We start from the raw sequence: 10,692 nt of genomic DNA on the forward strand, positions 1-10,692 counted from the left end.
GATTTTAACATGTTACAATTTTACAGATTTTGAGTTTATCCTTCTATTAACCAAAAATATCTGCAATTTGAAAATCCATCCCTTGTATTATTGGGTGAGAGGCAGGGTACAACCTGGACAGTCCATCACAGGACTACCACAGAGATAGACAACCATGCACGCCCATATTCATGCCCATGGGCAATTTAGAATTAACCTCAAACTTCCAACTATATCAGTAATCCTTTGAATCCTTCATAAAAATGCTACTTTTTGCCTACAGTGCATTGGGAAGGTAATTGTGCTTCATATTTAAGCAAATTATTCATATTCAAGGTCATAACCTAAACTCAATTACAATCTAAATTTATGTCTAGCACTGGAATGTGTTAAACACATTTTTAAACCTCAGGTTTCTTTGCAGAATAACAGAATGGGGTCTTAAGCTCCTTTAGCTACTGTACTGGTGGATAAACAGTCACTATTATCAGTGTGGGATATAAATCTATAGAAATATTAGAAGAAAGGGAGGTAAAGGGATAAAAAGGGTAAACATATCTTAAATCACTACCTCCACAACAGTCAGAATATTTAGTATCTAGTATCTGGACCTCGGCTTTAAATCTGCCAACCGGTGCGAAGTAGAACAAGAAAAATGTCTTTCAGACAAAGACGTTTGCTTTTCTTTTGGAGGTTGGTGAGCTCCTTTACAACTGATAAGACGACTGCATTCCTGGTGAGCTCGCAGGCTGGCCCCTTAGCTGACCCCACCTGACAATGTCCAGTCATGAGAGGCTCCCCTGCCCGTGCACAACACAGCCAAGACCCCTCTCATCTCCCTCCCCATCTCCTGCTGCCAAACACTCACCCACACTAAAGAGTGCAGAGATAACAAGCAGAAAGCAGGGTGTTCTTTGACTGTACTCTACACGCACATGGGGCCTGCGATAACAGCATTTTTGGAGATGCTTTGGGAAACGACAGACACTTTGTGTGGATTCATTTTTGCTTGAATACACATAAAGAGCTTTTACTATGGCAATTAATTAATCAATATTCTTATCATTTTTAATTTGATTGACGCTTTAAATTCAGATTTTGGAAAAGGGACATATAGTAAGGTTAATTGTAATCATATCTATGAGCTGATACATGCAACTGGATAGCTGAACTGAAAGCTAAATGATTCTTGAACCACTTTTATTGGGACTCTAGTGTTGCAGCAGCTCAAAGATCGTTTGCTGGGTAAATAGAAGCAGCGGGTAATCCCCTGTTAATATTAAATTGTAACATTTCTTTCACTGAAAAATAGGCATCAATTGACATGGTCATTTTTAGTTTGTTTATCTCTTAGAGGCTAATCCTGCCATGTGCATGACATTGCGTAGACAGTCGCTGATAAGTCGAGTCTCCCACAGCAACAAACACGATATGGATTGAATCTGAAGATTCCTGATGACAAGTTTTCATCGGCTTCAAACTCCTTGTCAGGCCTTCCAAATCGACAACACACACCAGTATTGTTTGCAAAAGGGATAGATCACAAGCGTGACATGGATCTGAGTTTAAAATTTACTTTTTATTTTCTGTCATTTTTATTATACTTGGTTGGGAAACTGTGAAACATTTTATTGCTGCATAAATCTGAATGGCTTTGCAGTCAAGGGCAATAAACTACACATCAAACTAAGTGTAAGAAAAAAAACCCTCACAGCTTCGTTCTATTAGTGAAAAACATTTGCTAACGTATTTATTCACTGTTCTGTTGCCACATATCTATAGACAACAACTTTCTTTATTTTTCAGTTGCTAATTTCTCCTTTATTACTTATAAGTTTTTGTTTTGCAAACGCAAACAATGCTAAATCTATATACAGAGCAGGACTGATCCTGCACAAATGGATAAGTTGCTCGTTGTCCCCTTAGAAAACTGCTGAATTCAAACGCAACATGCTGAGAACATGCATTTTTACTTTTATGAATGCAGGAAATGAATCAAAGTTGGTGGACATGAAGGCCTTTTTCTGTGTATGCGCTCGTGTGTGTTTGTGTGACTTGCACTGGGTCTTCAGAACAGTAACAACAAAAGCCCTTCAGCTATGAGTCCAGTTGGCTATCGCAGCAATTGCAGGTTAACAGAGGATAGAAATCAAGTTACTTAGTCCCGTTGTAAACCCCAGATTAACATGATCTTATTCAGCATGAATTGGCTCGCACATGCTGGGGCGGTGGAGCTAAGAATGACTTAGTGAGGCTTACACTAGCTCGTTCAGTGTCTGGGATGGGATGGAAAGTCTCCTGTGGGAAGAAAGAGAACAGCAGAACAATGTTTAAGCCGGCAATTTCAGGAAGCCATGGGATCAAAGAAATTAAGAGTCTCAATTCCTTCAGTTATACAATCTCAAGAACAATGATACCTCCCTTGTGAAAGTGTTTATATCAGACACGAACAGCAGTATAGGGGTGCGGGAAATAGACACATCTGGGCATTTTTTAAAGCATTTGCTTAAATCAAGAGTGAGGAGATAACCATAATTACTATGGGACAATAAGTCAACATAGGTTCACTTTGGAAGTTTATAAGTGGCTCGTAAATTTTAAAGAAGCAATTTCTACCTTCTTATTGAAATGCTCCCATCCTAATCAGCAAGTACTCATAACCAAACTGAGAGAAATCCCACGCACTTACAAATAAAGTAATTCAACTTAAATTGGTAATTAACAGTCTTTCACATAACTCACTTAATTTTGTGTGCAAGGCCTTTGAACATATTATTTCTCTGGCTTCTCTCAGGATTGCACCACAATCAGTGAATCCACCACGCTCACTGAATCTGTTGCTGTATTCTCACTGTCAAATCAAAGCTGACGAGTACTGCCTTTACTTAATTCCCCTGATTAGCAAGAAGCTGCATTTTTAGTGTAAATGACATCTGAATGTCAGAGTTGTTGTTGGTATCACACTTTTGTTTCACACCCTAGTTAATTTTTATCTCTCAAACTTTTTTTGGGCACATCTGGAGAATTGGGTGTGGAGTAGTGTGTCAGAATTCCAGTTACCAAATGTGACCTCTGGATGAAGGTTAAATCAGTTGAAAAGGATCCAGGTCCAAAGTTAATCTTTATCAACTATTAATAAAAAGTTTATAATTAGGAAAAAAAGGATTGAATCTGCAGTAAATGCTTTTAAAATGTTAACAGAATGTGCTTTGCTAACACTTTAACTGGCAACTTGACTGATATTATAGCTTTCTACAACAAATGCATTTTTACAACAAATAATAAAAGAAATGTGTAAAAATGTTCAGCACATTTAGTGTACGTTTGTAATAAAAACAGCTTGTAATTGCATTGACATTGCCCTTTGTTAAGTTGCAACAAGTGGATTTACAGAAGCTGACAAGCTTGTCCAGGTTTGTCAATAAATAAAGTGGAACTGTGATGAATTTGTTCGATTAAAAACACACTGCACCCTGGTCACATATTCCCTGTTGGTTCAAAATACCAAACTAACTATGGCTAAACGTCAATGTATAACATATGCATAGTATTAGATTAATAAAAGATGGTACTATTATGCATGAATAAACAATGTAAACAACAACAGTAAAGTACAGGTGAAAAAGCTCAGTGTGGTGTTACTTTTTCACTACATCCATTTGACTTCTTTATGAAGTCTTCATTTTAAGTTATACTTAAAGTTAACTTAGCTTCTTTAGTGGATGCAGTTCAGTCTCTAGTGGTCTATCAGACACATCACACTTGGCCCCTGGTTTTTCCAGAGTTCATAGACACCCACTGCTGTACTAAATAAAAATCTTGAATGTCATACCGTGTCATTTTTCTACGCTCTGAGAGCCTATTTATACAGATCCAATGACAAATGTTGATCCAATTATGCAGTATTACTTTGAATATAAATAAGCACTCTTTGATTCAGTTTTCCAGTAAAATACATCCTGTAACAAACGAGCAAAGAAAATCCTGTTTTTGTGTTGGTTTGTGTGCTTTTAGTTTCACTTCCTGTAGTAACAGCAAAACATCAGTGTTTCAGCACTGAATAAGTGTGTTATGCAACACAAACATTTATCTCTTATGTATTTTTTAAAAAAAAAATCCCAACTTTCACTTTATTATCAGAATAATAACTTAGATAATAACTAATATTTTAAAACCACTGAAACTGCTCTAGTGGGATTTCTTTGTGTCATGGTCGCCATCTGCTGGCTACATATGGTAACTATAAAGAAAGGAACCCTGGATTTACAGTATAAACGCTGTCAAAGACAGAAACATGCTGAAGCCTCCTAATTTACCACTGGAGATAGACCATGACCTTTGGAGCAGTCTGGGACATAGACCTGGCTGAATAAGCCTGCAGGTGCTCCAACCAGTTTCCTAAACTCCAAATCTGGTCCCAGCTGTGGTTTCCATCCAAGCTCAACTTCTCACAGCCAAGAGCTGCTTTTTTCACCACTCCTACACACTTTGTGGCAAGCAGCCATTTTGTACATGGAGATTTGCCTATTTGCAGCCTGCGTCTGCCTCAGCTAACTTCAAAGTTTTGCAGAAATGGGTGAGGCCACCAGTGAAGCCTGTGAAGGTTGCTTCACAACAGCTTGTTGAAGGATGGGATTTCTACCTCTGACTCAGCGAGACACAGTCCGGCGCCACTTTCAAAGCTTGTCAGAGCACAGGGCCCCGAGGCAAAGCTTATTGTCCACAAATAGATCCTGCCCCCTTGGTTTTGTTTATTTAAATGAGACTCTTAGACCCTCGGGTGTTTGTCGAGGAAAAGTCAGAAATACCAAATATCTTTTTTTTCATCTTCTTCCTCTTTAGTCTTTCCTTTCTTCTTTTCTCTCGTAGCCCTTCAGCTTGGTGAGCCAAAAATCCTTGGTAAACATCCAGGCCCGGCAGCTTTGTAGCACTGAGCTGGTCTACCTCTCAGAGTACCCCCTTTGCACTGGGAGCTTTGGTTTCCAGCACAGTTTTACTGTCATAATACTAATTCCTAGTAATGATCTTTCACTTTATTTCACAAACTTGCATTTCCTATCACATTTGATGTCTAGCTTCCTTTAATTATATACATTTTAATCCTCTTGGAAAGAATGACTACAGAACAATAACTCAGTTATTATTTTCCATAAGATTGTTGATGATTGTAAAACTAAGCATTAAGTTTTGGGTTGTCTAGACCAAAATACTAAATTTTGCTCTACAAGGGCCTGATATCCACTTACGAGGACATTATACTACCACTGTTCCATCAAATTTTAAAACGAATGTCCTCATACGTGGCTCTCATTTTTCTTAGGAACAAAAATCGGGTCCAAAAAAAAAAAAATCTGGTGTTTCTTTGTTTTTACATTGATCGGGTCCCAATCAGCCCAAATATCAAAGAGAAATTAAAAATGCAAGCTGTGGAAGAGTTCAGGTCTTAGGAGGTTAAAACAGGTGCTATGGGTGTACACTTTAAAAATTCACTGATTCACTGTAAGTGCACATGCCAGGTACAGAGCCACTAGAAAAAATAAATGTTGAACCTGTCATCATCATCAGGTCACAGTGCTGCTTGGAACGTCTCCATGATTTACGGTAATCTACATGGATAAGTCTTTTGGTTAATACAAACACTGCATGATAGTGTGGGCCTTTTAAAACACCTTAGGATTTGTAGCAAGTGTAAAACAAAAAAAAGCTCATAAAGCAGTATTTGCTTTCAGCTTTTTTTCTTTGTCTATTGGAATATTAAAATACTGCAAGGCTTTAAAAACATATTGTCGACATGAAAAAAAGGAGACCAAAAGGCCCTAGAAGTCTGTAAAGAGTCCGCACATAGACTTTAGGCCTCATTTCATAGTCGCTAAATCACTGAGCCAAATAGGCTGAGGGTCTCTTAAGATGAGGTACTTCAAAACAGAGAACTAAAAGTTCAGCCACAAATTATTCTGTACAAGTTCCCAGTGCTTTAATGTATCTTATGCTATGGTAACCGACCTTACATTGTGCACTGCAAACTTACCAGTCACAACTTGTCAAGAATCCACAGGGATATCTGCTGTCACACTCTGTCACAGGTGCTTTAGTGCTGTTACTACAGAGTGAATTTACGTGTGGAGGAAGAAACGGTTCATCCCTCATGCCAAAATCCAATCCAGTCAGAGGTCATGTCCTCTCTCTTGTTCTTTATACAGCGAAATACTCAGGGAGTAAGAATAATAACGAAACCTCATATCCTCCTGTTATATCAATTCACTTCCCCTCTCTCTATTTATACAAGCAGTGTCAACTAATATCATTAGCGTACAATGTCATTACTGTGAACCTGCAGCAGGAAATGTGTCACCAGCTCATTTTCCTTCTTCAATAACACACTCATCAACATGAGTCCTTACACTCCACCACCCTCCCCACTCCAGAAGAGACGCTCTGCCTATTAATTGGAAGGTATAAATTACAAGTAATCACTATCAGGTTTTTCACTGCCTAGACAATCGGCATTTACTCATCCGTCTTCCTGTTTAAACTATCTGCTGGAGAATTGCAAAGCCCTGCTGCTTATTTTGCAACGATTAGCTGTACATCAGCATTACCACCTCAAATCCAGCAGTTTCACATCCAGCATTAAATAGGATGAATATTGATCTGCTAAAGAGGATTTATTTATTTCATGCTCTATCCAAAGATCAACTGCTACCAGCTTTGGACGGATCTGCGAAGGTCTTACCGAATAAAGCTACTGCATACATGACTTTGGACTTGACATTTTAGGCCTGGAAGAAGACCAAACAGTAAATTCACTGCAATAATCCCAGATAAATGGGATGATCACTACGAAAGCTTAGATAGTTAAGTGGCCTACACTTAAGTCCAGAAACGATAAAAACACAACTCAAAGGAGATCCTCCATGTCGGGGGCGTGGTCTGTACAATCCGAACTAAGGAAGACACCCACCTGAGATGTGCCATCTGTGCTGCTCGCAAGAGGCAGAGTCATCTTACAGCACAGGGTCATCGAAAATGGCATCTGTAAAAATAACCTACAAATGGTTCTATGCACCTGCACACTGGACATATTTTTCTTCTGGTGTATTTTTTTCCGAACAATCATTTTTCTTTGTTTGGAACAGATCAGACACACTAGGGTTTTAGACAAACATCTACCATTGAGGCATTCATTATTAGACTGTTGTTAGCTCGTTTCTTCCGATTGCTTCCTGCCATTAGCAGTTGGAAAGATCTTGAAGAAATTTTTATGTTTTCAAGTTTCAATTATGTCCCACATTGGTTTGAGTACTTTTTGAAAGCAATTTTGCTCATAAAAGATTTCAATGGCATTTTTCTGGCATGAAAATTTTAACACATTTTAAACATTACTGTATTAAATGTCATGAGACATCCACATTTTTTATGAAGTCTGTATTGGAATTTGTCTCACTGATCTTTAACTCCTTGTGAAAACACATGCAAACCTACACCCGTGCAAATGCATACACATGCCTTAACCCTTTGCACACTGAACTGCATTCAGCCTGAGCTAGTCTTAAAATTTTGGCGCTGGTTGGTGAGACTTGGTGAGCTGTCAGAGGAATAGGTCCCATGCCACTCAGCAACCGGCTCAGCTGGGTGGAGCTTCGACAGGGAGACAAGAAGAGAGGCAAACAGAAAGACAGACAAAAAAAGTGGCCATCTGGATAGACAGGCCGCAGGGTCACATGGTGGAGTCACAGACAGGATGGTGCTCAGCTGCTCCGTGTCTGTGCTGTCAGCCTCAAAAACTTATGAGTCTACACTGAAACGGCTGGGGATTGAGCCCCGAGAATTGTTCTGATTTTGGCCTGTTTTGGAAAAAAACCCATTCAAATTATTTAGCATCTTAACTTATCAATAAATATACCTATATGTACAAGTATTTTTGCAAAGGTTTTTACATGTACCACATCATCTAAGTGTTCCATCCTTTGCAAGTGTCCCTTTTTACCTTATAGTCCTGCTTTTATTTTGATAAGTTTAAGCAGACATTTAGGTATTTAGTACATACCGTTTTAAGGCAATAATCTCTGCAAGGATGTGTGTGAACAGTATGCTGTTGAAAGTAGCTTGAGCTGCCAGTAGATGGCATCTGATGCCTGCTTTAGATGTGTGCACTGTCCCACTGTCGCCGTCAGCTTCCCTGCAAAACTAAAGATGCAGTTAGATTGCTGGAGAGAAATACTTCAATGAAATATAAACATGTGAAAGATAACTTTGTAGTAAAGTTCATTACAGTCAGAGCAAAATGAAATGTTGATATGCTGTTTTCCTGAAAACACTTATTTGCACTGTTATATTATTTAGAATTTCAAAGAATCTCCTCTACTGAAAATGAATTTTAAAAAACACAATTAACACGACTCCTAGCTCCAATACAAAATGTGCAAAAAGTCTTAAAATTCTCCAATATTGCAGTTTGGCATGTCCATTAGATCACAGCAAGTATTACTGGGAGAAACTTTTAATTGAGATGTATTTGATTTTTGCTTCAAGGATGGCCCCATCTCCCTTCCTTAACATATGGGCTTGTGAGTGTTGTTCAACCATAAATTTTCAGTGCTGCAGGACATTGTCTTTTTTTATGCCTTGTGATCCATCCCACATACATGCCAGAAAAGTGTCAAGGCCTTCTGGGAGTGACAAGAAAACGTGCCGTGGCAGTGAGCATTCAGCTGGCAGACTGCGAGGATCCACAGCCGGCTCTGTGGGTAAGGAATGCCTTATGGTTGCGCTGGTCTGCAGATCACGCACACTTCAAAAGATATTGAAGGCTCATTCTACTATTTAAGGATTACACAAAAAGCTATTGCCACTGTCTCACAATGACACTTAATTAAACTGGAGCCTTCACTACAGTTTAATTTAGATAATATGTATTTTTAAATGTGTCTCTGATTAAAAGTGTCATATGTCAAAATGGCATATGAACAACTGAAATATTTCGCCTTCCAGCATTTGTTACACTTTAATGTGATATCCTGAGATTGTACAGATTTTTGTGAATTATCCTTAACAATAAAAATCTACTGATTACAGAACAGACAGGAGTTCAAACCCACAAGAAATGTAAATAGAGGGGTAAATTGATAAACCTAGCACATTATTTATGTCATGTGTATTTTGTCTTTGGGTTATGTGGACAAACTTTTTAAAATGACACTTTATTTCTTTTTTTGAAAGATGTGCATAAGTGAAAATCTGAGAAACAAATAAACACTTTTAGAGAATCTGACCAAAAATGAAGACCACACAAGTAGACAGCTGTTCAAAGCAACGCAATCAGCTTAACAGCAGGACAACAAAAGAGCAGCCACGCCTTAGATAAAGATGCTTAACCTCCAAGCATGCTAAGTGCCCCTCGCTCCATTACCACTTAATAGGCCTAATCAGTTTGGCCAAGATTAGATTTTGAATCTATTGCCACCAAAGCACAGTGGAATATTAAATTACTGACTTCATTAGACAGTGCAGAGTCATGTTGTTTAGCTGGTGTCCGTTAGAATAGGTATTATCCGCGGTGGTCAAAGTCCCTGAGCTATATCACAACTATGCTACTTTACAGAAGGATAATGTGTGGAAGATTGTGTTAAACTGATGGGATTTGGATATTCAGTGTTTTCCTTTCCCCCCTATTATTATGATCCTACAAAAATGCCTCAGATTAATTTACTTTTGAATAAAACTGTTATGAAAAAAAAATGCTGATTCCAATTTGTGGAAAAAAAGCATAATGAAAATGTGGGTGAAATGTTTTTTAATCATCCGAAAATATTGCAACCTATGAATTACTGCAAAGAAGCTCAAACAGCAGAATGCCTGTTAAATGTTTTCTATTACCGAGCCTCGTATGTAATAATTGTTCTTGCAAACTGCTCATAATTTTTTTGATGTTTATTCAAGCTTGAGATCAAATGTAGCATAGTGGTTTTTCAGAATCGGAATCACGGCCAAGCCAACTTCACATCTGACAGATTAAGGTCTAAAACTTCCCACATAATCTTATTTCAAAATAAATTAAAGTCAAAAAGAGTTGAGCTCCAAGTTGCAGCTGGAATGACTGACTTACTAACTGACCGATGTTACAGCGCTTGAGTTTTTAGATGGATAGATTTCTTCTACTGCCTCATATTTTCCACAGAAATTAAATATACTGAGAGGCATACCCTGCCACACTTGGATTTGGATTCGGCAGATTGCTTTTATCCAACGCATTTCACTCATCAGACAAAGCAGTTCTGAACACACACACACACACACACACAAACACACACACACACACACACACACACACACACACACACACACACACACACACACACACACACATATATATATATATATATTTATACATCTATAGATTGATAGATGTAACCCATCTGTGAACAATTCGTAATAAATGCAACCTAGCAATTCTTTGTTTTCACTATTATTGGTTGTTTTTCACAATTCCAGTAGCTACTGCTAACATTATCAAACTGTTTAAGGGCTCAACTACATTATTTAATTATTAGCATTCATTTTACCTTCCTGATTCACGTTGTTTTTGCTCTTTACAAATTAAAAAAGTAGCATTTTATATGAAGTTACAGATAAATTGTTGTTTTACAGAAACATATACACAACCACTCCAAAAGCTTCAGAAGGACGAACAAAGCAGCAGACAGATAATCAGAC

The sequence above is a fragment of the Diplotaxodon limnothrissa genome, linkage group LG2, assembly GCF_057381915.1.
Source record: "Diplotaxodon limnothrissa isolate DT_005_m linkage group LG2, D_limnothrissa_male_GT1.1, whole genome shotgun sequence".
Classification (NCBI taxonomy): domain Eukaryota; kingdom Metazoa; phylum Chordata; class Actinopteri; order Cichliformes; family Cichlidae; genus Diplotaxodon; species Diplotaxodon limnothrissa.